Source organism: Oncorhynchus masou, unplaced genomic scaffold (assembly GCF_036934945.1).
Source record: "Oncorhynchus masou masou isolate Uvic2021 unplaced genomic scaffold, UVic_Omas_1.1 unplaced_scaffold_2916, whole genome shotgun sequence".
In the NCBI taxonomy this organism is placed as follows: domain Eukaryota; kingdom Metazoa; phylum Chordata; class Actinopteri; order Salmoniformes; family Salmonidae; genus Oncorhynchus; species Oncorhynchus masou.
Genome location: NW_027009337.1, coordinates 38,381 through 46,572, shown reverse-complemented (window position 1 = coordinate 46,572; position 8,192 = coordinate 38,381). Strand labels below are relative to the sequence as shown.

The window sequence follows — 8,192 nt, the reverse complement described above, 5'->3', positions numbered from 1 at the left end:
ATATACCTCCGCGTTGCGTTGTGCCTAAGAACAGCCCTTGGCCGTGGTATATTGGCCATATACCACACCTCCTTGGGCCTTATTTCTTAATTGTACACAATTGGACACTTTTACAATTATTGAATGGTAAACATTGACATCTGTCTGGGTGGAACACCCTCCATAATGGGTGTCTGTGTGGGACACCCTCCATTACGGCTCCATCAGTGTTGAGCCCTCTCACTCTGATTGTATGGGACACTCAATTACGGCTCCTTGTGTTTCCAATCTTCTTCCTCTGGCAGGATTACTTCCACGTGCAACTGTCAGACGACAAGCAGGTGAGGCACTTCCTGGAGCTGAGCTATGCTGGTGCCATCCTTCGGGACAGCTGGGTCCTGACAGACGTTGGCATCACCCCTAGCAGTGCCATCTGCTGCCTGCTGAAGGTACCAGCCGAACACCTAGCTGTTTCTACCCGTGCTTGAAAATGCATATCAAAGTGAGCTGGCTATTGCTTGAAACAGCTTCATACTATCATTAACATAAAGTGTTTCAGATATAGTGTGGTGATATATGGTATGGTGATTTATAGTGTGGTGATATATAGTATGGTGATTTATAGTGTTGTGATGTATAGTATGGTTATATAGTATGGTTATATAGTATGATTATATATATTATGGTGATATAGAGTGTGGTGATATATAGTATGGTTATATAGTATGGTTATATAGTATGATTATATATATTATGGTGATATAGAGTGTGGTGATATAGTATGGTTATATAGTATGATTATATATATATTATGGTGATATAGATTGTGGTGATATATAGTATAGTGATATAGTATGGTTATATAGTGTGGTTATATAGTATGATTATATAGTATGGTTATATAGTATGATTAGGTGATTTAGTTAATTCAAACAGGTGCCATAAATACAGGTAACGAGTGGAGGACAGAGGAGCCTCTTAAAGATGAAGTTACAGGTCTGTGAGAGCCAGAAATCTTGCTTGTTTGTAGGTGACCAAATACTTATTTTCCACCATAATTTGCAAATAAATTCATTAAAAATCCTACAATGTGATTTTTCTGGATTTTTTGTCATTTTGTCTGTCATAGTTGAAGTGTACCTATGATGAAAATTACAGGCCTCTCTCATCTTTTTAAGTGGGAGAACTTGCACAATTGGTGGCTGACTAAATACTTTTTTGCCCCACTGTATAGTGTGGTGGTATATAGTATGGTGATATATAGTATGTTGAGGTCACCCTGCTTGAGACTGCAAGTAATATTGCCCTTGCTCAACCAAGACCATGGTTATGGTAGAGTGATTGGTTAGTAAGAACACTGCTTTATACTGAGACCATGGTTATGGTAGAGTGATTGGTTATTAAGAACACTGCTTCGTGATTGTGAAGTGTTGTACAGAGGTCCCTGGGTACATGTCCAGAGCCAGACAGGGACAGAACTCACTCTGTTCCACAAAGTTCTGTGGAAGATTTGCTAATAGAGGAGAGTGGTTATGTATCGAAGTACATATTTAACCATCAGAATAATGTTTATTTGTGTTCCTTACTCCTTACTTAGACTTCCCATAATTGACGTAGTCAAAGCCAGACCTTCTGTCTGTCTCTCCTTCTTGCTGGTTGACTAGAGTGGACATCTATAGTATTGTATGGTTGACCTGGGATAGAGCTGAAATGTGGCCCGATGTAGTGTTGCCTTTGTACCAAACACCCTTACAGTCATAAACCTTTTCCCCATGTAATCGCCTCGACCTCAGTCTGGTGTTCGCTAACAGTATCTGAAGAGTCTGCATACCCAGTGGTGTATAGTACAGTAGAGCACAGCAGAGTACAGTAGAGCACAGCAGAGTACAGCAGACAGAGTACAGTAGAGCACAGCAGGCCGTATAGTAGGAGAAAGGCCCTTTGGGTTCATTGAAATACATATTCATAATATTTCTGATTAGTTTTCAATTTAATCTGCACCCAGATTAGTGTTCAATGTGATAGAACAAAACTCAGTACAGCACATGAATTAGAAAATGTTGTTACAAATTTGAGCCACGAGATGGTGGTAGATTATAAGTTTAAATAGCATGGACCTTTGATTTGTCTCTGGATAGACATTGCCCTTGGGCACAGATCTAGGATCAGTTTACACTCACCAAATCCTAACCTTTACCATTAGCAGTAAAAACACAAACCAGACCTAAGATCAGTGCAAAGGAGCCACTTCATCTTACCCCTGTAATTATATGACTCCTAACTTATATATACTGAGTGTACCAAACATTAGAAACACCTTCCTAATATTGTTGCACCCGCCTTTTGCCATCAGAACAGCCTCAATTCGTTGGGGCATGGACTCTACAAGGTGTTTGAAAGCGTTCCCCAGGGATGCTGGCCCATGTTGACTCCAATGCTTCCAACAGTTGTGCCAAGTTGGCTGGATGTTCTTTGGGTGGTGGACCATTCATGATACACACAGGAAACTGTTGAGTGTAAAAAAACAGCAGCATTGCAGTTCTTGACACAAACCGGTGCACCTGGCATCTACTACCCCGTTCAAAGGCACTTAAATATTTTGTCTTGCCCATTCACCCTCTGAATGGCACACATACACAATCTATGCCTCAATTGTCTCAAGGCTTAAAAATCCTTCTTTAACCTGTCCGCTCCCCTTCATCTACACTGAAGTGGATTTAACAAGTGACATCATTAAGGGATCATAGCTTTCACCTGGATTCACCTGGTCAGTCTTTGTCATGGAAGGAACAGGTGTTCATAATGTTTTGTTTACTCGGTGTATAAACACAACAAAGGTATTTATGTAAAACAAGTGAATTTACTGTATGTCCATGGTCTTATACTTCAGCGGGAGCCGGTGGTGCGTGTGTTCAGTGCCGTGACGGGGGAGACCCTCTCAGTCTTGGGCACTGTGTTTCTCCTGAGTACGTCTGTGGCCAGGCTCATGACCCTGGTGCCCCAGCAGTGTGGGCTTCCCGTCAGCTCCTTCAGACTGAGCTCTCCCACCGGCCTGCAACTCTACGACTGCAACCGGCTGCACGACTACGCCATTGACCTGGGTATGGCCTTCCTTGTGCAGTAGATCAATGGTCCTCTGGCTCAACACCTTATGTATGTAACACAGAGACAAATGGACTGTATGGAACACATTCTTGGTTCATGGCAACCAGGAGGACAACCTGCATGTGTCTCTGTCTCCCAGGGGCTACTCTACGGTTGGACACCTGGGATGGGTGGGCGGAGTTCCTCAGAGGCTGCTTCCTGGGACACAGACTGACCGTCCAACGACACCTGTCTAGGGAGAGACCTGTGATGAGGTCAGAATACACATCTACACACTGAACTGTATGATAGACTTACTATCAACAGTGATGGTACTGAGCCTTTATATAGCTTACAATGATGGTACTGACCCTGTATATAGCTTACAATGATGGTACTGAACCTTTATATAGCTTACAATGATAGTACTGAACCTTTATATAGCTTACAATGATGGTACTGAACCTTTATATAGCTTACAATGATAGTACTGACCCTGTATATAGCTTACAATGATAGTACTGACCCTTTATATAGCTTACAATGATAGTACTGACCCTGTATATAGCTTACAATGATAGTACTGACCCTTTATATAGCTTACAATGATAGTACTGACCCTTTATATAGCTTACAATGATAGTACTGACCCTGTATATAGCTTACAATGATAGTAGTGACCCTGTATATAGCTTACAATGATAGTACTGACCCTTTATATAGCTTACAATGATAGTACTGACCCTGTATATAGCTTACAATGATAGTACTGACCCTTTATATAGCTTACAATGATAGTACTGACCCTGTATATAGCTTACAATGATAGTACTGAACCTTTATATAGCTTACAATGATGGTACTGACCCTGTATATAGCTTACAATGATAGTACTGACCCTTTATATAGCTTACAATGATAGTACTGACCCTGTATATAGCTTACAATGATAGTACTGACCCTGTATATAGCTTACAATGATAGTACTGACCCTTTATATAGCTTACAATGATAGTACTGACCCTGTATATAGCTTACAATGATGGTACTGAACCTTTATATAGCTTACAATGATAGTAGTGACCCTGTATATAGCTTACAATGATAGTACTGACCCTTTATATAGCTTACAATGATAGTACTGACCCTGTATATAGCTTACAATGATAGTACTGACCCTTTATATAGCTTACAATGATAGTACTGACCCTGTATATAGCTTACAATGATAGTACTGAACCTTTATATAGCTTACAATGATGGTACTGACCCTGTATATAGCTTACAATGATAGTACTGACCCTTTATATAGCTTACAATGATAGTACTGACCCTGTATATAGCTTACAATGATAGTACTGACCCTGTATATAGCTTACAATGATAGTACTGACCCTTTATATAGCTTACAATGATGGTACTGAACCTTTATATAGCTTACAATGATAGTACTGAACCTTTATATAGCTTACAATGATGGTACTGAATCTTTATATAGCTTACAATAATGGTACTGAACCTTTTATATAGCTTACAATGATAGTACTGACCCTGTATATAGCTTACAATGATAGTACTGACCCTGTATATATAATAATAATATATCCCATTTAGCAGACGCATTTAGCAGACGCTTCTGTCCAAAGCGACTTACAAGTCGGCTGGGGCCACTACTTTTACATATGGGTGGTCCCAGCGGGAATCGAACCCACGACGCTTGGCGTTGCAAGCGCCATGCTCTACCGACTGAGCCACACAGGACCCACTGCTGTATATAGCTTACAATGATAGTTTTGACCCTGTATATAGCTTACAATGATAGTACTGACCCTTTATATAGCTTACAATGATAGTACTGACCCTGTATATAGCTTACAATGATGGTACTGAACCTGTATATCTTACAATGATAGTACTGACCCTGTATATAGCTTACAATGATAGTAGTGACCCTGTATATAGCTTACAATGATAGTACTGACCCTTTATATAGCTTACAATGATAGTAGTGACCCTGTATATAGCTTACAATGATAGTACTGACCCTTTATATAGCTTACAATGATAGTACTGACCCTGTATATAGCTTACAATGATAGTACTGACCCTGTATATAGCTTACAATGATAGCACTGACCCTGTATATAGCTTACAATGATAGTACTGACCCTGTATATATAATAATAATAATAATAATATATCCCATTTAGCAGACGCTTCTGTCCAAAGCGACTTACAAGTCGGCTGGGGCCACTACTTTTACATATGGGTGGTCCCAGCGGGAATCGAACCCACACGCTTGGCGTTGCAAGCGCCATGCTCTACCGACTGAGCCACACAGGACCCACTGACCCTGTATATAGCTTACAATGATAGTACTGACCCTGTATATAGCTTACAATGATAGTACTGACCCTTTATATAGCTTACAATGATAGTACTGACCCTGTATATAGCTTACAATGATGGTACTGAACCTGTATATAGCTTACAATGATAGTACTGACCCTGTATATAGCTTACAATGATAGTAGTGACCCTGTATATAGCTTACAATGATAGTACTGACCCTTTATATAGCTTACAATGATAGTACTGACCCTGTATATAGCTTACAATGATAGTACTGACCCTTTATATAGCCAATGATAGTACTGACCCTGTATATAGCTTACAATGATAGTACTGAACCTTTATATAGCTTACAATGATGGTACTGACCCTGTATATAGCTTACAATGATAGTACTGACCCTTTATATAGCTTACAATGATAGTACTGACCCTGTATATAGCTTACAATGATAGTACTGACCCTGTATATAGCTTACAATGATAGTACTGACCCTTTATATAGCTTACAATGATAGTACTGACCCTGTATATAGCTTACAATGATGGTACTGAACCTTTATATAGCTTACAATGATGGTACTGAATCTTTATATAGCTTACAATGATGGTACTGAACCTTTATATAGCTTACAATGATAGTACTGACCCTGTATATAGCTTACAATGATAGTACTGACCCTTTATATAGCTTACAATGATAGTACTGACCCTGTATATAGCTTACAATGATAGTACTGACCCTGTATATAGCTTACAATGATAGTAGTGACCCTGTATATAGCTTACAATGATAGTACTGACCCTTTATATAGCTTACAATGATAGTACTGACACTGTATATAGCTTACAATGATAGTACTGACCCTTTATATAGCTTACAATGATAGTACTGACCCTGTATATAGCTTACAATGATAGTACTGAACCTTTATATAGCTTACAATGATGGTACTGACCCTGTATATAGCTTACAATGATAGTACTGACCCTGTATATAGCTTATATTCTCGTGTTTTTTTCCTTCATTTTTCTCTTACCATGATATTTAATACTGCATTGTGGGAAAGAGCTTGCAAGTAAGCATTTTACTGTTCTGTTTTATAACCCACTGTATCTTGTGAACTTGACGAAAAAAACTTGAAACGTGTTATAAATACATTGATTCTGTATTATTCCAGGTTCCAGCTCCGGGTGGCACTCTACATCGCTGCTTCTCTTGGCCACCTGGACCTGGCCGGCTGGCTGCTGGAGAGGGGGGTGCGTGTCATTTAGTCGGTGGGGGTTCACCCTTACCGTGAGTGGTGTCACCAGACGGCCACCCCGACGTCGCCAAGTGTCCCGCTGTCGCCTCCATCGAGCGCGGGCAGCTCACCATCCTCAAACTCTTTATCGCCAGCAGCGTTCTGACCCTTGCCTGTCGGGATCCCCAGGGTCGTGACCCCCTGAGGATCGCCCTCCAGTACGGCCACAGGGAGTGTGTGCGTCACCTGGCCACCAAGCTGTGCTCTGTGTTGGTCCTCCCAGGTATGGCCCTGCCCATGCGGACATACCTCCAGATAAAGGGCTGGGTGAGGCTGGGGCAGAGGAGGGCAGCATCCAGTCACTGCATGGGCCTCAACAGGGCTCCGTTCAGGACCAGGGTGGGCGACACGGTCCTGGTGGACGGCTTCACCCTCCCCAAGATGTCCTCCAAGCCCAGGAGGAGTGAGGCCAAGGCGGGTATCAGGGTGATGTCCACAGCCTCTCGACGTTTGATCCCCATCAACTGCCCATCTCATGTATCCTGCCCGCTCCGCGCCCTGGCATCCCAGGATAAACCTCTTCAACTACCGAAGCTCCACCCTGTGGCCACAAGGGATGAAAGAGAGAAGAGGGGGAAGAAGAGGGGATGTGGAGGGAAGGGATGTGAGGACGATGAGAGTGGGAATCAGAACAGCAACCAATGGAGGAGCAGAGTCCCGCTCCCGCCCATTTCCAGAGACACCAAGCTCAGACCTGTGTTTGCCTCGTCAAACTCCGCCCAGATCCTCATCACCTCACTGGAGGCCTTTTCTCTCCACTGCGACCGCACACCCAGAGAAAACGGCATATACTGTTTGGCCTTGGCCAGGTTAGTCCAAGTTTAAATGACCGCTACGGTGAATATGAATATTTCTCTGGAGGTTTCTTATGAAAGGTGTGAATACTGTCAGAAGAAGCCTCCTATAATCAGTGGTGGTGGGGGGGGGAACACATGTAAAAGCTGTTTACACACTTTTTATTTTATTTTGTTCAAGCATTTACCCACCTTTTGTGGAAGATGCATTGAAAGTAGAGGGAGCGTTTCTTCTTTAATCCTGAACGGCAATCAGCATTTACCAGTCAATGTTTTTACCACTACATCACTGCCTATGATATACCTTATCGTCCCTGAATAGATTTCAGTACAAACAAATCATGAGCCAACCATCATGCTGAGAAGGTACGTAGTCAAATCAACTCAAACTTTATTTGTCACATGCGCTGAATACAACAAGTGTAGATCTTTCCGTGAAATACTTTACTGACAAGCCCTTAACCAACAGTGCAGTTCAAGAAGAGTTGAAGAGAATATTTACCCAATAAACTAAACCCCAAGCCATTAGACTGCTGAACAGCTTCTACCCCCAAGTCATTAGACTGCTGAACAGCTTCTACCCCCAAGTCATTAGACTACTGAACAGCTTCTACCCCCAAGTCATTAGACTGCTGAACAGCTTCTACCCCCAAGCCATTAGACTGCTGAACAGCTTCTAC

The 8,192-nt window shown here is 41.8% G+C and overlaps 1 pseudogene; it reads left to right on the top strand.

The window, feature by feature from the left end:
- Positions 1–207: 207 nt before the first annotated feature.
- LOC135534009 (protein ANKUB1-like) lies at positions 208–7,543 on the top strand (annotated as a pseudogene).
- The last annotated feature ends 649 nt before the right edge of the window (positions 7,544–8,192 follow it).